The 17,752-nt window shown below is 47.4% G+C and overlaps 1 long non-coding RNA gene, 17 other non-coding genes and 5 pseudogenes across 18 annotated transcripts; 22 read left to right on the top strand and 1 right to left on the bottom strand.

The window, feature by feature from the left end:
• Nucleotides 1-2,259: 2,259 nt before the first annotated feature.
• Nucleotides 2,260-5,221, bottom strand: LOC131003398 (uncharacterized). The gene is made up of 3 exons (XR_009094636.1): nt 4,857-5,221; nt 2,854-2,917; nt 2,260-2,346 (listed from the first exon to the last, which is right to left on the bottom strand). It is a non-coding gene; the product is annotated as an uncharacterized LOC131003398 (long non-coding RNA).
• A 1,243-nt stretch (nt 5,222-6,464) lies between these two features.
• On the top strand, nt 6,465-6,583 carry LOC131003447 (5S ribosomal RNA). Its single transcript, XR_009094676.1, has one exon. It is a non-coding gene; the product is annotated as a 5S ribosomal RNA (ribosomal RNA).
• A 471-nt stretch (nt 6,584-7,054) lies between these two features.
• LOC131003446 (5S ribosomal RNA) lies at nt 7,055-7,173 on the top strand. Its single transcript, XR_009094675.1, has one exon. It is a non-coding gene; the product is annotated as a 5S ribosomal RNA (ribosomal RNA).
• A 471-nt stretch (nt 7,174-7,644) lies between these two features.
• On the top strand, nt 7,645-7,763 carry LOC131003454 (5S ribosomal RNA). The gene has a single exon (XR_009094683.1). It is a non-coding gene; the product is annotated as a 5S ribosomal RNA (ribosomal RNA).
• Nucleotides 7,764-8,137: 374 nt separating this feature from the next.
• On the top strand, nt 8,138-8,256 carry LOC131003453 (5S ribosomal RNA). Its single transcript, XR_009094682.1, has one exon. It is a non-coding gene; the product is annotated as a 5S ribosomal RNA (ribosomal RNA).
• A 374-nt stretch (nt 8,257-8,630) lies between these two features.
• On the top strand, nt 8,631-8,755 carry LOC131003408 (5S ribosomal RNA; annotated as a pseudogene).
• Nucleotides 8,756-9,034: 279 nt separating this feature from the next.
• Nucleotides 9,035-9,153, top strand: LOC131003445 (5S ribosomal RNA). Its single transcript, XR_009094674.1, has one exon. It is a non-coding gene; the product is annotated as a 5S ribosomal RNA (ribosomal RNA).
• Nucleotides 9,154-9,624: 471 nt separating this feature from the next.
• On the top strand, nt 9,625-9,743 carry LOC131003451 (5S ribosomal RNA). Its single transcript, XR_009094680.1, has one exon. It is a non-coding gene; the product is annotated as a 5S ribosomal RNA (ribosomal RNA).
• Nucleotides 9,744-10,117: 374 nt separating this feature from the next.
• On the top strand, nt 10,118-10,242 carry LOC131003407 (5S ribosomal RNA; annotated as a pseudogene).
• A 280-nt stretch (nt 10,243-10,522) lies between these two features.
• LOC131003444 (5S ribosomal RNA) lies at nt 10,523-10,641 on the top strand. The gene has a single exon (XR_009094673.1). It is a non-coding gene; the product is annotated as a 5S ribosomal RNA (ribosomal RNA).
• A 471-nt stretch (nt 10,642-11,112) lies between these two features.
• Nucleotides 11,113-11,231, top strand: LOC131003443 (5S ribosomal RNA). Its single transcript, XR_009094672.1, has one exon. It is a non-coding gene; the product is annotated as a 5S ribosomal RNA (ribosomal RNA).
• A 374-nt stretch (nt 11,232-11,605) lies between these two features.
• Nucleotides 11,606-11,730, top strand: LOC131003406 (5S ribosomal RNA; annotated as a pseudogene).
• A 280-nt stretch (nt 11,731-12,010) lies between these two features.
• LOC131003442 (5S ribosomal RNA) lies at nt 12,011-12,129 on the top strand. The gene has a single exon (XR_009094671.1). It is a non-coding gene; the product is annotated as a 5S ribosomal RNA (ribosomal RNA).
• Nucleotides 12,130-12,600: 471 nt separating this feature from the next.
• On the top strand, nt 12,601-12,719 carry LOC131003440 (5S ribosomal RNA). The gene has a single exon (XR_009094669.1). It is a non-coding gene; the product is annotated as a 5S ribosomal RNA (ribosomal RNA).
• A 374-nt stretch (nt 12,720-13,093) lies between these two features.
• Nucleotides 13,094-13,212, top strand: LOC131003439 (5S ribosomal RNA). The gene has a single exon (XR_009094668.1). It is a non-coding gene; the product is annotated as a 5S ribosomal RNA (ribosomal RNA).
• Nucleotides 13,213-14,003: 791 nt separating this feature from the next.
• LOC131003438 (5S ribosomal RNA) lies at nt 14,004-14,122 on the top strand. The gene has a single exon (XR_009094667.1). It is a non-coding gene; the product is annotated as a 5S ribosomal RNA (ribosomal RNA).
• Nucleotides 14,123-14,514: 392 nt separating this feature from the next.
• On the top strand, nt 14,515-14,633 carry LOC131003437 (5S ribosomal RNA). The gene has a single exon (XR_009094666.1). It is a non-coding gene; the product is annotated as a 5S ribosomal RNA (ribosomal RNA).
• A 384-nt stretch (nt 14,634-15,017) lies between these two features.
• On the top strand, nt 15,018-15,136 carry LOC131003436 (5S ribosomal RNA). Its single transcript, XR_009094665.1, has one exon. It is a non-coding gene; the product is annotated as a 5S ribosomal RNA (ribosomal RNA).
• Nucleotides 15,137-15,510: 374 nt separating this feature from the next.
• LOC131003404 (5S ribosomal RNA) lies at nt 15,511-15,635 on the top strand (annotated as a pseudogene).
• Nucleotides 15,636-15,915: 280 nt separating this feature from the next.
• LOC131003457 (5S ribosomal RNA) lies at nt 15,916-16,040 on the top strand (annotated as a pseudogene).
• Nucleotides 16,041-16,540: 500 nt separating this feature from the next.
• On the top strand, nt 16,541-16,659 carry LOC131003435 (5S ribosomal RNA). Its single transcript, XR_009094664.1, has one exon. It is a non-coding gene; the product is annotated as a 5S ribosomal RNA (ribosomal RNA).
• A 381-nt stretch (nt 16,660-17,040) lies between these two features.
• LOC131003434 (5S ribosomal RNA) lies at nt 17,041-17,159 on the top strand. The gene has a single exon (XR_009094663.1). It is a non-coding gene; the product is annotated as a 5S ribosomal RNA (ribosomal RNA).
• Nucleotides 17,160-17,534: 375 nt separating this feature from the next.
• LOC131003433 (5S ribosomal RNA) lies at nt 17,535-17,653 on the top strand. Its single transcript, XR_009094662.1, has one exon. It is a non-coding gene; the product is annotated as a 5S ribosomal RNA (ribosomal RNA).
• Nucleotides 17,654-17,752: the final 99 nt, after the last annotated feature.

Raw genomic sequence — 17,752 nt, 5'->3', positions numbered from 1 at the left:
TTGAACAAGACGAGCTCAAGTAATGGAATGATTCCATAATAGCCAGTGCTATTTCAAGGATAATGAAGAAGTTACAATCAAGGCAAGATCAAAAGTTAGAACAAAATCTAGAATAAAACTGAGATATAATATGATTGGGGTAAATCAATACTGGGAGTAAAAGCAATCCACTAAGTGGAAAATGAATGATATAAATTGTCCACTGTTAAAGCAAAGGGGTAAGGATTTCCAACACAAACGGCTCAGGCTCAAATACAGTGGATCTGGAAAAATTTTCTCAATAGGAAATAGTTCATCTCCTGTTGGAGTTCAAATGGATGCAGAAAAATTTAAATACGACCAAGCGGGACAGGGACTCAATAAGTCTACTCTCATGACTATTCTAGCGATGAAACGCGCGGTCCCGGTAAAAGTACCTCTATTTCAAAGTACAATTGGTCAATAGTATCTATGCATCCCATGAAGTTTCCATAACACGTTCGTCCTATTAGGGTCATGTCCCTAAATCGCGATGAAAACTCTAACTCTCGTCGTATTATCTCAACGGTTGGTTTCTCTGTTCCTTTTCTTCATCTTCTTCATCTTCTTCTCGGTTTATGTTTGGTTCCCTCTTCTTCTCGGAGGTATACTACAAAAGGAAAAAGAGTTATATAACTATCGACCTCTAAACTAACCGTTCGTCTTTACAAATCCTCATTTCTCATTTCACTTCTATATCTCATTTGTGATCTCAAAGTTCTCAAAACTCTCATCCAGTCTATTTCTCGTCTATCATCGTTCGTAATTCTCATCAATCTCTATTTCTCATTTATCATCATTCTCAAAGCTCTGATAAAGATAGTGAAATTCACTAATCAACTACATCTCTGTATATACATATATAAGGAAAATTGCCTCTCTCCCGAGGTCTTTTACAAAAGTAGGATCCTATGTACAAAGGTCCTAACACTAAAATGATGCTCTAGTTATACAAGCATCATAGGTACTAAGCACCTATAGATATATACTATCTACACATACATACTATACCATGCCTCTCTACCTATATATATACATATACGTATATATCGACTATGTATCTATACATATGTACGCGTCTACTAGATACACGTGATCTATAGTCGTCGTCTCCTGAAATCCTGCTCGTTGCACCGTCAATCTCCATATCCTCCCTCGGCTCTGTCTCCTGACTCTCGTACACGTCGATCAGTCGGTAGACGCTATCGTCGCTCGGCTCATCCTCGACATCGGTGTCCACCATCGGACCATAAATCGGCACCTCGGGAACAGGTACCCCCGTCTCGACTCCGTCGGCAGTAATATGACGCTGTAATGGCTGGGTCCGTCAGTGGCCAACCATTATCTCTGGAGTTTCCTCATCCGGGTCCTCCTCATCACTGTCCAGGTGTACTGGCCGAGACCTTCCCTCCTGGGCGTCTCGGGACGGTGAATATAAAATCGAGTGTATATACGTCTGAAAAGCCAAAGTGCCCGGCTCAGGCAACGGGGCAACCCTCGGATAAGGATCAAAGGGCACACACTGTATCTGAGGCTCAACAGAAACAATCGGCTATACTAGCCTCAACATCTCTCCTCGTATTCCACATCAACTGCCACGTATCAGAATTCATCATCTCAAACAATTTCGCCATCAAAACAATACATGACTCATTAGTGAAACAAACTCAACTTTCAATCAAGAAAGCGACAAGAAACAACATCAACTTCTTACCTCGTTTAAGCCGGAGGAGATGGGGTGCTGGGGTTTCGTTTCATACTGACTCTCTCAAACTAGCCTAAGAATTCAAATTAGACTAGTACTCAATTTAAAAAGATACCAGTAAACAAAGGTTCAACTCAGTCAAGCAATAGACTCAGAGCAGATGACCTGCTCTGATACCACCCTGTCGCGGCCCGAAATCCCGACACTAGTGATAGTGGGGTACGAGTATCGATACGACTATTTTTAAAGAATAAAGGAATAGAAGAGTAGGTCGAACATCAAGCGGAAGCTCACATCAAAGCATGCTAAGGAAAATATTATTAATTGAACCCAAGGGTAAAATCGTCAACGTCATTATAACTTTTTAATTATCAGGAATTTCACGAACAAAAACAAAACAGGTATAGCTTATTTTTCATAAGGAAACATAATATGCAGAGTATCGCAGCAAAAGGCGAACCGATTACATGTATGAAGACACATAACCGTGAGTATATTACTTGATTCATATTCAAAGTAATCCCACATCAAGACTTTATCGATAAAAAGAAAAATACGATAAAGTAAATACGTCATCTAACGATCCCCCACCAGCACCAGACCAATCTCACTCCTCGCTTAGCCTGCACATTTAGAAATACATGCAGGGCGTGAGTATATAATACTCAGTGGGCAAACGCCGAAAAACAAGAAAGGCGCTCTTAGAGCTATAAGTTTGAAGCTTGCCACATATCAGCAATACACAGAAATAAGTTAGTATCAATGAATCTGTGCATGCAGTTTTCATAATCAACATCATAAATAAGTAACTGCGCAGTTTAAACATTCATCATGTATGTACCACATCCACTACTCATCATCAAAGGTACTGAGAAGTAGGCCTCCCTCTCAAGTACCGTGACCGGCCGACCCGAAGACGGCTCACAGTCACCTCTGTGCACAAAATCCCGCTTGTGGCAGGACCGAATTCGTCTCATCAGTAGAGGGTAACACACAAGCTCAACATCAAAAATTGGCAAGTCAAACAGTTCTCAAACATCATTTATCTCAAAACATTTGATAAGCTCATAACATCATTACATCATTTTAGAAAGCTCATATGATAAACATATACTCAAAATATTGCCCACCTGAAGACCTTACTCAAAAACTCCCGTCAAAGCGGAGTTACTTACTTCCCTGCTCTGCTCGTGTCTTCAGGGATCATCGTCATCATCGAAGGTTCATGTCATAAAATGAATCTCGATTAGAACTCAACGACAAAAACTCATGCCTTAACTCATGCTCTATCTTATATTCTATCTCTTAATCGACTCTACATATATAAACTTCTTCACTCATTTCAAATCCTTAAGTCCAAGGATAGGTTTCAAGAAAATCATGGTTCTAAGTCTCGATTTATCTCTCATATAAGACTCGTCTAATCTCATTAAAACACTTAGGCAACATAAACACATAAGGCACATAAGAAAATACAATCAAACATCAACAATTCATGTTCTGTTTTCCCACTGACTCAACTTCAAAATTTAACACGTTCTGACTCCGACATCTCCTGGACTCCAGACTCATACCAAAAGAAAGGTATTTGAGTCTAGTTTCATTTAAAAAAAAGTAAGAGTCAGAAACTCCAAGGGGTTTGGGAGATATGGCGTTTTTATCACGGTCTACCATATTCGGCAGTTTTGAGCAATCGGAAACATTGATTTTTGAAAAATAGTAAACGTTGTCAAACTGAGCTCAAATTTGGTGGATATCTAGCCCATACAGTAATGTTGATATCATAAAACTTTGGAAAGCTAGATCACACAGGAAGCTACTGAAATGAATGACTTTGTCCCCTGTTCTCTGAAATTCCCGGTAGAAATGTGCAGATTTGGTTTTTCATTTTTTTAAAATAGTAAATCAAGTCCAAATGACTTGAAATTTTACCGGTATGCTCAAGACTCATGTAGGGACATGCTGTAAAATTTTCAAAGCCATTAGACATCGACAACCCGTCGATCACAGTAGGTCAGTAGCCTACGAAAATCACCAAAAATTCATTCCCAACTCTTAAATGCTCAAATCAACATTTCCTCAAAGAAAACCAATCAAAGCTCATCCTAAACACATATAACACTTAAAAACATTCAAGCACATTGTAAAACTCATCATACTCAATCTCAAATCTCCTCTTACATCATAAACTCGAATCTCAAGGGAAACGTTTCAACAACGTATCAATCAAATTATCTTTTCAATCTCATGCTCAAAAACACTCAATCATTCAAAATGACCTCATACTTCATGTAACTCATTTTACACATATAAATCCCCTATAATCATGCCAACTAAACTCTAATAAAAACTCATATATCCACATAAAACTCACATTAAAACATGACAAATTTCACATAATGGTCATAAAGCAATTTAGACCTCATTTTATCAATCATCGACTTCTTAAAATATGAAAACTCAAAAATTCTCATAAACTAACTCAAGTCACAATAGACTTAATCAAACATATTAAAACACTACTATCATGCTCAATTTCATATATCTTAAGCCAAAACACTTATTAAACACATAGACAAGAAAGTCCTAATTTATATTAAACTAAACTCTTTGAAATTTTATAAACTCACATGGATCTTTAATCTCATCATATATCTATCAATCTTAACCCATTTAACTCACATATAAACCATCAATTCACCAATAAGGGCATATATACACATATCCCTAATTTTAGTAAACTAACTCATATCAAAACTCCAATTGACATCATATACTCAAATTACTCCATCAATCATCATCATATACATCTCATAGACTCATATACATCATCAATTCATCACCTTGATCATCAACTCAAAATTTCCCAAATTGGGGTAAACTAAACTCATTCAAAATTTGAATCTCAAAGCATAGCTTTTCAAAACACATGCTAATCATCACCAAACATCACATAGATCATTTTTCTCACCTCAAATCAAGGAGAGAAGAAGAAAAATTTTTGAAGGGTAGAACACCCAAATTTTCGAAAATTATGAAAAAAAAGAAGGGGGTGATTTTCTTGCTTCAACTCTCAAGAATACTCATGTACAAGCTCATACAAGTCTAATCTATGAATTCAAAGCTCACTTACCCAAACTTACACCCAAAACCAAACTTTCTCTTTCTAACTTCAAGATTGAATCTCCATGGATCTTCTTGAATCTAAGGAGATGGAAGTGTTTAGTGTAAGATTTAGAGGGTGATTTGTGTTTTTGGTGTGATTTTGTGAAGCTCCGAAGGTGCATCAATGGAGGAAAAATGGTGGAAAGTGAAGTGAGAGATGAGGGAGAGGGAGAGAGATCGAAAATGGGGTGGAGGAAAGGTGAGAGAAATATTTGCAAGATATGAAATTGATCTTGGCTAAGATTTGAAAATCTTAGAGAATATATGCAATTAATGCATCTTCTCACTCTAATCTCTTCTTTCTCTCTCAAATCTCTACACTTTCCTCTCACTAATCTCTACACTCTCTCTAATGTACTCTCAACTCTCTACTCTCTCAATTCTATACTTAGCAAAATTTAGGCATATAACATATGGTATGGGTAATTAAATAAAGTGTGTGAAAGGTGATCAAATAAAATCACAAAACTATGGAAGAGTCACTCATTAATAAAATACCACATCATAATTATTCATGTGACCAAAATAATTATAGCACTAATATTAGTGCACTCACTCAATTATAATATTCCTCATCATAGGAAAAATAATTTAAAAATATTATGCTTGGAAAAATTTCCATAAACCGGCACCGTTCGAATTTCCGGTAAAAATAAATTGCACTTGCTTTGCAAACTTAATAAAAATTCCAAGTGCTAAAGTCTCAATTAAAAATCATAATAACTTGGTTAAAATGACACACGTCGCAAAATCACATAATCACTCAGTCACGTAAATTCACATAACATCACATCAAAACATTCGGCAGACTCAGATAAGTTAGACGTTTCTCTAACCGACTCTATTTATCAAAGATTCTCACTCTTTCTTCCTCGACTCTATTTCCAACTCAATATTCCTATTTTTCTTAATAGGACAGTCAATCTTTAATAATTCAGTATCCGGTAACTCTATCCCCGGTAGTTGGAAATAAAATAAAATCTCAGCTCAATTCAATCAGCATCTCTATCTCAACTCATTTCTCAAATCTCATCATTCTAACTCTATCATCGGTTTACTCTCTCATATCTCTATTTAAAAGACAATCTGTCTTATCTACTCATAAAAAAAAGTAGTCTCGTAATTTGACATCTCAGTACTCTTATTAGTGTTAAGACACTATCTCACAACATGAGGAAAAGTACGGGGTGCTACAGCACCCCTTTTTGCCGCCCCCATATATTTTTTTATGTATTCTCATCAATTTTATAAGCCTCGTCGCGAGTACGGATCGAAAGAAATTCAAATCGCTACGCTTTACGCGCTGCACGAATTCCCATGTGGGGCCCACGTGCCAGTGTCGTCGGGACGAACTCCTCAGGCATGGAAAATAGCCCGCGAAAGCTCGCAACGCTCGACTTTTTCGCCGCGAAACCCGCGTTCGGGCTACGCCAATAGCTACACGACGTCGGGAGCTTCCCGGGCATATGCCGTGGGTACCGTAGGTGTGAAAAAGTTACGACCGTTCCATGTTTGGAATCACGCACTTACGCCTCACCGCAACAGCTATGAGAGAATAAAAGGTGGTGTTACTAATGGGTGCGATCATACCAGCACTAATGCACCGGATCCCATCAGAACTCCGAAGTTAAGCGTGCTTGGGCGAGAGTAGTACTAGGATGGGTGACCCCCTGGGAAGTCCTCGTGTTGCACCCCTTTTTGCCGCCCCCATATGTTTTTTTATGTATTCTCGTCAATTTTCTAAGCCTCGTCGCGAGTACGGATCGAAAGAATAAGTCCTCGTGTTGCACCCCTTTTTGCCGCCCCCATATGTTTTTTTATGTATTCTCGTCAATTTTCTAAGCCTCGTCGCGAGTACGGATCGAAAGAAATTCGAATCGCTACGCTTTACGCGCTGCACGAATTCCCATGTGGGTCCCACGTGCCAGTGTCGTCGGGATGAACTCCTCAGGCATGGAAAATGGCCCGCGAAAGCTCGCAACGCTCGACTTTTTCGCCGCGAAACCCGCGTTCGGGCTACGGCAACAGCTCCACGCGTCGGGAGCTTCCCGGGCATATGCCGTGGGTACCGTAGGTGTGAAAAATTTACGACCGTTCCATGTTTGGAATCACGCGCTTACGCCTCACCGCAACAGCTATGAGAGAATAAAAGGTGGTGTTACTAATGGGTGCGATCATACCAGCACTAATGCACCGGATCCCATCAGAACTCCGAAGTTAAGCGTGCTTGGGCGAGAGTAGTACTAGGATGGGTGACCCCCTGGGAAGTCCTCGTGTTGCACCCCTTTTTGCCGCCCCCATATGTTTTTTTATGTATTCTCGTCAATTTTCTAAGCCTCGTCGCGAGTACGGATCGAAAGAATAAGTCCTCGTGTTGCACCCCTTTTTGCCGCCCCCATATGTTTTTTTATGTATTCTCGTCAATTTTCTAAGCCTCGTCGCGAGTACGGATCGAAAGAAATTCGAATCGCTACGCTTTACGCGCTGCACGAATTCCCATGTGGGTCCCACGTGCCAGTGTCGTCGGGACGAACTCCTCAGGCATGGAAAATGGCCCGCGAAAGCTCGCAACGCTCGACTTTTTCGCCGCGAAACCCGCGTTCGGGCTACGGCAACAGCTCCACGCGTCGGGAGCTTCCCGGGCATATGCCGTGGGTACCGTAGGTGTGAAAAATTTACGACCGTTCCATGTTTGGAATCACGCACTTACGCCTCACCGCAACAGCTATGAGAGAATAAAAGGTGGTGTTACTAATGGGTGCGATCATACCAGCACTAATGCACCGGATCCCATCAGAACTCCGAAGTTAAGCGTGCTTGGCCGAGAGTAGTACTAGGATGGGTGACCCCCTGTGAAGTCCTCGTGTTGCACCCCTTTTTGCCGCCCCCATATATTTTTTTATGTATTCTCGTCAATTTTATAAGCCTCGTCGCGAGTACGGATCGAAAGAAATTCAAATCGCTACGCTTTACGCGCTGCACGAATTTCCATGTGGGGCCCACGTGCCAGTGTCGTCGGGACGAACTCCTCAGGCATGGAAAATAGCCCGCGAAAGCTCGCAACGCTCGACTTTTTCGCCGCAAAACCCGCGTTCGGGCTACGCCAATAGCTACACGACGTCGGGAGCTTCCCGGGCATATGCCGTGGGTACCGTAGGTGTGAAAAAGTTACGACCGTTCCATGTTTGGAATCACGCACTTACGCCTCACCGCAACAGCTATGAGAGAATAAAAGGTGGTGTTACTAATGGGTGCGATCATACCAGCACTAATGCACCGGATCCCATCAGAACTCCGAAGTTAAGCGTGCTTGGCCGAGAGTAGTACTAGGATGGGTGACCCCCTGTGAAGTCCTCGTGTTGCACCCCTTTTTGCCGCCCCCATATATTTTTTTATGTATTCTCGTCAATTTTATAAGCCTCGTCGCGAGTACGGATCGAAAGAAATTCAAATCGCTACGCTTTACGCGCTGCACGAATTTCCATGTGGGGCCCACGTGCCAGTGTCGTCGGGACGAACTCCTCAGGCATGGAAAATAGCCCGCGAAAGCTCGCAACGCTCGACTTTTTCGCCGCAAAACCCGCGTTCGGGCTACGCCAATAGCTACACGACGTCGGGAGCTTCCCGGGCATATGCCGTGGGTACCGTAGGTGTGAAAAAGTTACGACCGTTCCATGTTTGGAATCACGCACTTACGCCTCACCGCAACAACTATAAGAGAATAAAAGGTGGTGTTACTAATGGGTACGATCATACCAGCACTAATGCACCGGATCCCATCAGAACTCCGAAGTTAAGCGTGCTTGGGCGAGAGTAGTACTAGGATGGGAGCGAGTACGGATCGAAAGAAATTCGAATCGCTACGCTTTACGCGCTGCACGAATTCCCATGTGGGTCCCACGTGCCAGTGTCGTCGGGACGAACTCCTCAGGCATGGAAAATGGCCCGCGAAAGCTCGCAACGCTCGACTTTTTCGCCGCGAAACCCGCGTTCGGGCTACGGCAACAGCTCCACGCGTCGGGAGCTTCCCGGGCATATGCCGTGGGTACCGTAGGTGTGAAAAATTTACGACCGTTCCATGTTTGGAATCACGCGCTTACGCCTCACCGCAACAGCTATGAGAGAATAAAAGGTGGTGTTACTAATGGGTGCGATCATACCAGCACTAATGCACCGGATCCCATCAGAACTCCGAAGTTAAGCGTGCTTGGGCGAGAGTAGTACTAGGATGGGTGACCCCCTGGGAAGTCCTCGTGTTGCACCCCTTTTTGCCGCCCCCATATGTTTTTTTATGTATTCTCGTCAATTTTCTAAGCCTCGTCGCGAGTACGGATCGAAAGAATAAGTCCTCGTGTTGCACCCCTTTTTGCCGCCCCCATATGTTTTTTTATGTATTCTCGTCAATTTTCTAAGCCTCGTCGCGAGTACGGATCGAAAGAAATTCGAATCGCTACGCTTTACGCGCTGCACGAATTCCCATGTGGGTCCCACGTGCCAGTGTCGTCGGGACGAACTCCTCAGGCATGGAAAATGGCCCGCGAAAGCTCGCAACGCTCGACTTTTTCGCCGCGAAACCCGCGTTCGGGCTACGGCAACAGCTCCACGCGTCGGGAGCTTCCCGGGCATATGCCGTGGGTACCGTAGGTGTGAAAAATTTACGACCGTTCCATGTTTGGAATCACGCACTTACGCCTCACCGCAACAGCTATGAGAGAATAAAAGGTGGTGTTACTAATGGGTGCGATCATACCAGCACTAATGCACCGGATCCCATCAGAACTCCGAAGTTAAGCGTGCTTGGCCGAGAGTAGTACTAGGATGGGTGACCCCCTGTGAAGTCCTCGTGTTGCACCCCTTTTTGCCGCCCCCATATATTTTTTTATGTATTCTCGTCAATTTTATAAGCCTCGTCGCGAGTACGGATCGAAAGAAATTCAAATCGCTACGCTTTACGCGCTGCACGAATTTCCATGTGGGGCCCACGTGCCAGTGTCGTCGGGACGAACTCCTCAGGCATGGAAAATAGCCCGCGAAAGCTCGCAACGCTCGACTTTTTCGCCGCGAAACCCGCGTTCGGGCTACGCCAATAGCTACACGACGTCGGGAGCTTCCCGGGCATATGCCGTGGGTACCGTAGGTGTGAAAAAGTTACGACCGTTCCATGTTTGGAATCACGCACTTACGCCTCACCGCAACAACTATAAGAGAATAAAAGGTGGTGTTACTAATGGGTACGATCATACCAGCACTAATGCACCGGATCCCATCAGAACTCCGAAGTTAAGCGTGCTTGGGCGAGAGTAGTACTAGGATGGGAGCGAGTACGGATCGAAAGAAATTCGAATCGCTACGCTTTACGCGCTGCACGAATTCCCATGTGGGGCCCACGTGCCAGTGTCATCGGGACGAACTCCTCAGGCATGGAAAATGGCCCGCGAAAGCTCGCAACGCTCGACTTTTTCGCCGTGAAACCCGCGTTCGGGCTTCGCCAACAGCTCCACGACGTCGGGAGCTTCACGGGCATATGCCGTGGGTACCGTAGGTGTGAAAAAGTTACGACCGTTCCATGTTTGGAATCACGCGCTTACGCCTCACCGCAACAGCTATGAGAGAATAAAAGGTGGTGTTACTAATGGGTGCGATCATACCAGCACTAATGCACCGGATCCCATCAGAACTCCGAAGTTAAGCGTGCTTGGGCGAGAGTAGTACTAGGATGGGTGACCCCCTGGGAAGTCCTCGTGTTGCACCCCTTTTTGCCGCCCCCATATGTTTTTTTATGTATTCTCGTCAATTTTCTAAGCCTCGTCGCGAGTACGGATCGAAAGAATAAGTCCTCGTGTTGCACCCCTTTTTGCCGCCCCCATATGTTTTTTTATGTATTCTCGTCAATTTTCTAAGCCTCGTCGCGAGTACGGATCGAAAGAAATTCGAATCGCTACGCTTTACGCGCTGCACGAATTCCCATGTGGGTCCCACGTGCCAGTGTCGTCGGGACGAACTCCTCAGGCATGGAAAATGGCCCGCGAAAGCTCGCAACGCTCGACTTTTTCGCCGCGAAACCCGCGTTCGGGCTACGGCAACAGCTCCACGCGTCGGGAGCTTCCCGGGCATATGCCGTGGGTACCGTAGGTGTGAAAAAGTTACGACCGTTCCATGTTTGGAATCACGCACTTACGCCTCACCGCAACAGCTATGAGAGAATAAAAGGTGGTGTTACTAATGGGTGCGATCATACCAGCACTAATGCACCGGATCCCATCAGAACTCCGAAGTTAAGCGTGCTTGGGCGAGAGTAGTACTAGGATGGGTGACCCCCTGGGAAGTCCTCGTGTTGCACCCCTTTTTGCCGCCCCCATATATTTTTTTATGTATTCTCGTCAATTTTATAAGCCTCGTCGCGAGTACGGATCGAAAGAAATTCAAATCGCTACGCTTTACGCGCTGCACGAATTTCCATGTGGGGCCCACGTGCCAGTGTCGTCGGGACGAACTCCTCAGGCATGGAAAATAGCCCGCGAAAGCTCGCAACGCTCGACTTTTTCGCCGCGAAACCCGCATTCGGGCTACGCCAATAGCTACACGACGTCGGGAGCTTCCCGGGCATATGCCGTGGGTACCGTAGGTGTGAAAAAGTTACGACCGTTCCATGTTTGGAATCACGCACTTACGCCTCACCGCAACAACTATAAGAGAATAAAAGGTGGTGTTACTAATGGGTACGATCATACCAGCACTAATGCACCGGATCCCATCAGAACTCCGAAGTTAAGCGTGCTTGGGCGAGAGTAGTACTAGGATGGGAGCGAGTACGGATCGAAAGAAATTCGAATCGCTACGCTTTACGCGCTGCACGAATTCCCATGTGGGGCCCACGTGCCAGTGTCATCGGGACGAACTCCTCAGGCATGGAAAATGGCCCGCGAAAGCTCGCAACGCTCGACTTTTTCGCCGTGAAACCCGCGTTCGGGCTTCGCCAACAGCTCCACGACGTCGGGAGCTTCACGGGCATATGCCGTGGGTACCGTAGGTGTGAAAAAGTTACGACCGTTCCATGTTTGGAATCACGCGCTTACGCCTCACCGCAACAGCTATGAGAGAATAAAAGGTGGTGTTACTAATGGGTGCGATCATACCAGCACTAATGCACCGGATCCCATCAGAACTCCGAAGTTAAGCGTGCTTGGGCGAGAGTAGTACTAGGATGGGTGACCCCCTGGGAAGTCCTCGTGTTGCACCCCTTTTTGCCGCCCCCATATGTTTTTTTATGTATTCTCGTCAATTTTCTAAGCCTCGTCGCGAGTACGGATCGAAAGAATAAGTCCTCGTGTTGCACCCCTTTTTGCCGCCCCCATATGTTTTTTTATGTATTCTCGTCAATTTTCTAAGCCTCGTCGCGAGTACGGATCGAAAGAAATTCGAATCGCTACGCTTTACGCGCTGCACGAATTCCCATGTGGGTCCCACGTGCCAGTGTCGTCGGGACGAACTCCTCAGGCATGGAAAATGGCCCGCGAAAGCTCGCAACGCTCGACTTTTTCGCCGCGAAACCCGCGTTCGGGCTACGGCAACAGCTCCACGCGTCGGGAGCTTCCCGGGCATATGCCGTGGGTACCGTAGGTGTGAAAAAGTTACGACCGTTCCATGTTTGGAATCACGCACTTACGCCTCACCGCAACAGCTATGAGAGAATAAAAGGTGGTGTTACTAATGGGTGCGATCATACCAGCACTAATGCACCGGATCCCATCAGAACTCCGAAGTTAAGCGTGCTTGGGCGAGAGTAGTACTAGGATGGGTGACCCCCTGGGAAGTCCTCGTGTTGCACCCCTTTTTGCCGCCCCCATATATTTTTTTATGTATTCTCGTCAATTTTATAAGCCTCGTCGCGAGTACGGATCGAAAGAAATTCAAATCGCTACGCTTTACGCGCTGCACGAATTCCCATGTGGGGCCCACGTGCCAGTGTCGTCGGGACGAACTCCTCAGGCATGGAAAATAGCCCGCGACAGCTCGCAACGCTCGACTTTTTCGCCGTGAAACCCGCGTTCGGGCTACGCCAATAGCTACACGACGTCGGGAGCTTCCCGGGCATATGCCGTGGGTACCGTAGGTGTGAAAAAGTTACGACCGTTCCATATTTGGAATCACGCGCTTACGCCTCACCGCAACAGCTATGAGAGAATAAAAGGTGGTGTTACTAATGGGTGCGATCATACCAGCACTAATGCACCGGATCCCATCAGAACTCCGAAGTTAAGCGTGCTTGGGCGAGAGTAGTACTAGGATGGGTGACCCCCTGGGAAGTCCTCGTGTTGCACCCCTTTTTGCCGCCCCCATATATTTTTTTATGTATTCTCGTCAATTTTATAAGCCTCGTCGCGAGTACGGATCGAAAGAAATTCAAATCGCTACGCTTTACGCGCTGCACGAATTCCCATGTGGGGCCCACGTGCCAGTGTCGTCGGGACGAACTCCTCAGGCATGGAAAATGGCCCGCGAAAGCTCGCAACGCTCGACTTTTTCGCCGCGAAACCCGCGTTCGGGCTACGCCAATAGCTACACGACGTCGGGAGCTTCCCGGGCATATGCCGTGGGTACCGTAGGTGTGAAAAAGTTACGACCGTTCCATGTTTGGAATCACGCACTTACGCCTCACCGCAACAACTATAAGAGAATAAAAGGTGGTGTTACTAATGGGTACGATCATACCAGCACTAATGCACCGGATCCCATCAGAAACTCCGAAGTTAAGCGTGCTTGGGGCGAGAGTAGATGGGTAACTAGGATGGGAGCGAGTACGGATCGAAAAGAAATTCGAAATCGCTACGCTTTACGCGCTGCACGAATTCCCATGTGGGGCCCACGTGCCAGTGTCCATCGGGACGAACTCCTCAGGCATGGAAAATGGCCCGCGAAAGCTCGCCAACGCTCGACTTTTTCGCCGCGAAACCCGCGTTCGGGCTTCGCCAACAGCTCCACGACGTCGGGAGCTTCACGGGCATATGCCGTGGGTACCGTAGGTGTGAAAAAGTTACGACCGTTCCATGTTTGGAATCACGCGCTTACGCCTCACCGCAACAGCTATGAGAGAATAAAAGGTGGTGTTACTAATGGGTGCGATCATACCAGCACTAATGCACCGGATCCCATCAGAACTCCGAAGTTAAGCGTGCTTGGGCGAGAGTAGTACTAGGATGGGTGACCCCCTGGGAAGTCCTCGTGTTGCACCCCTTTTTGCCGCCCCGACGTCCCATATGTTTTTTTTATGTATTCTCGTCAATTTTCTAAGCCTCGTCGCGAGTACGGATCGAAAGAAATTCGAATCGCTACGCTTTACGCGCTGCACGAATTCCCATGTGGGGCCCACGTGCCAGTGCCGTCGGGACGAACTCCTCAGGCATTGGAAAATGGCCCGCGAAAGCTCGCAACGCTCGACTTTTTCGCCGCGAAACCCGCGTTCGGGCTACGCCAACAGCTCCACGACGTCGGGCTCGACGGGAGCTTCCCGGGCATATGCCGTGGGTACCGTAGGTGTGAAAAAGTTACGACCGTTCCATGTTTGGAATCACGCACTTACGCCTCACCGCAACAGCTATAAGAGAATAAAAGGTGGTGTTACTAATGGGTGCGATCATACCAGCACTAATGCACCGGATCCCATCAGAACTCCGAAGTTAAGCGTGCTTGGGCGAGAGTAGTACTAGGATGGGTGACCCCCTGGGAAGTCCTCGTGTTGCACCCCTTTTTGCCGCCCCGCCGTCGCCATATGTTTTTTTTTATGTATTCTCGTCAATTTTCTAAGCCTCGTCGCGAGTACGGATCGAAAGAAATTCGAATCGCTACGCTTTACGCGCTGCACGAATTCCCATGTGGGGCCCACGTGCCAGTGCCGTCGGGACGAACTCCTCAGGCATTGGAAAATGGCCCGCGAAAGCTCGCAACGCTCGACTTTTTCGCCGCGAAACCCGCATTCGGGCTACGCCAACAGCTCCACGCGTCGGGAGCTTCCCGGGCATATGCCGTGGGTACCGTAGGTGTGAAAAAGTTACGACCGTTCCATATTTGGAATCACGCGCTTACGCCTCACCGCAACAGCTATGAGAGAATAAAAGGTGGTGTTACTAATGGGTGCGATCATACCAGCACTAATGCACCGGATCCCATCAGAACTCCGAAGTTAAGCGTGCTTGGGCGAGAGTAGTACTAGGATGGGTGACCCCCTGGGAAGTCCTCGTGTTGCACCCCTTTTTGCCGCCCCCATATATTTTTTTATGTATTCTCGTCAATTTTATAAGCCTCGTCGCGAGTACGGATCGAAAGAAATTCAAATCGCTACGCTTTACGCGCTGCACGAATTCCCATGTGGGGCCCACGTGCCAGTGTCGTCGGGACGAACTCCTCAGGCATGGAAAATGGCCCGCGAAAGCTCGCAACGCTCGACTTTTTCGCCGCGAAACCCGCGTTCGGGCTACGCCAATAGCTACACGACGTCGGGAGCTTCCCGGGCATATGCCGTGGGTACCGTAGGTGTGAAAAAGTTACGACCGTTCCATGTTTGGAATCACGCACTTACGCCTCACCGCAACAACTATAAGAGAATAAAAGGTGGTGTTACTAATGGGTACGATCATACCAGCACTAATGCACCGGATCCCATCAGAACTCCGAAGTTAAGCGTGCTTGGGCGAGAGTAGTACTAGGATGGGAGCGAGTACGGATCGAAAGAAATTCGAATCGCTACGCTTTACGCGCTGCACGAATTCCCATGTGGGGCCCACGTGCCAGTGTCATCGGGACGAACTCCTCAGGCATGGAAAATGGCCCGCGAAAGCTCGCAACGCTCGACTTTTTCGCCGCAAAACCCGCGTTCGGGCTTCGCCAACAGCTCCACGACGTCGGGAGCTTCACGGGCATATGCCGTGGGTACCGTAGGTGTGAAAAAGTTACGACCGTTCCATGTTTGGAATCACGCGCTTACGCCTCACCGCAACAAGCTATGAGCGAAAAAAGGTGGTGTTACTAATGGGTGCGATTCATACCAGCACTAAGGTGCACCGGATCCCAATCAGAACTCCGAAGTTAAGGCGTGCTTGGGCGAGAGTAGTACTAGGATGGGTGACCCCCTGCGGAAGTCCTCGTGTTGCACCCCCTTTTTGCCGCCCCCATATGTTTTTTATGTATTCTCGTCAATTTTCTCAGCCTCGTTCGCGAGTCCGGATCGGAAAGAATAAGTCCTCGTGGTTGCACCCCTTTTTGCCCGCCCCCCCCCCCCCCCCATATGTTTTTTTATGTATTTCTCGGTCAATTTTCTAAGCCTCGTCGCGAGTACGGATCGAAAGGAAATTCGCATCGCTACGCTTTACGCGCTGCACGAATCCCATGTGGGTCCCACGTGCCAGTGTCGTCGGGACGAACTGCCTCGGCATGGAAAATGGCCCGCGAAAGCTCGCAACGGCTCGACTTTTTCAGCCGCGAAACCCGTGTTCGGGCTACGCCAACAGCTCCACGACGTCGGGCTCGACGGGAGCTTCCCGGGCATATGCCGTGGGTACCGTAGGTGTGAAAAAGTTACGACCGTTCCATGTTTGGAATCACGCACTTACGCCTCACCGCAACAGCTATAAGAGAATAAAAGGTGGTGTTACTAATGGGTGCGATCATACCAGCACTAATGCACCGGATCCCATCAGAACTCCGAAGTTAAGCGTGCTTGGGCGAGAGTAGTACTAGGATGGGTGACCCCCTGGGAAGTCCTCGTGTTGCACCCCTTTTTGCCGCCCCGACGTCCCCATACGTTTTTTTATGTATTCTCGTCAATTTTCTAAGCCTCGTCGCGAGTACGGATCGAAAGAAATTCGAATCGCTACGCTTTACGCGCTGCACGAATTCCCATGTGGGGCCCACGTGCCAGTGCCGTCGGGACGAACTCCTCAGGCATGGAAAATGGCCCGCGAAAGCTCGCAACGCTCGACTTTTTCGCCGCGAAACCCGCGTTCGGGCTACGGCAACAGCTCCACGCGTCGGGAGCTTCCCGGGCATATGCCGTGGGTACCGTAGGTGTGAAAAAGTTACGACCGTTCCATGTTTGGAATCACGCACTTACGCCTCACCGCAACAGCTATGAGAGAATAAAAGGTGGTGTTACTAATGGGTGCGATCATACCAGCACTAATGCACCGGATCCCATCAGAACTCCGAAGTTAAGCGTGCTTGGGCGAGAGTAGTACTAGGATGGGTGACCCCCTGGGAAGTCCTCGTGTTGCACCCCTTTTTGCCGCCCCCATATATTTTTTTTATGTATTCTCGTCAATTTTATAAGCCTCGTCGCGAGTACGGATCGAAAGAAATTCGAATCGCTACGCTTTACGCGCTGCACGAATTCCCATGTGGGGCCCACGTGCCAGTGTCGTCGGGACGAACTCCTCAGGCATGGAAAATAGCCCGCGACAGCTCGCAACGCTCGACTTTTTCGCCGTGAAACCCGCGTTCGGGCTACGCCAATAGCTACACGACGTCGGGAGCTTCCCGGGCATATGCCGTGGGTACCGTAGGTGTGAAAAAGTTACGACCGTTCCATGTTTGGAATCACGCACTTACGCCTCACCGCAACAGCTATGAGAGAATAAAAGGTGGTGTTACTAATGGGTGCGATCATACCAGCACTAATGCACCGGATCCCATCAGAACTCCGAAGTTAAGCGTGCTTGGGCGAGAGTAGTACTAGGATGGGTGACCCCCTGGGAAGTCCTCGTGTTGCACCCCTTTTTGCCGCCCCCATATATTTTTTTTATGTATTCTCGTCAATTTTATAAGCCTCGTCGCGAGTACGGATCGAAAGAAATTCGAATCGCTACGCTTTAC

This window comes from Salvia miltiorrhiza, unplaced genomic scaffold (genome assembly GCF_028751815.1).
Source record: "Salvia miltiorrhiza cultivar Shanhuang (shh) unplaced genomic scaffold, IMPLAD_Smil_shh original_scaffold_216, whole genome shotgun sequence".
Lineage (NCBI taxonomy): Eukaryota > Viridiplantae > Streptophyta > Magnoliopsida > Lamiales > Lamiaceae > Salvia > Salvia miltiorrhiza.
The sequence above is the reverse complement of the archived record's forward strand: the minus strand, read 5'-3'. Positions and strand labels throughout refer to the sequence as shown.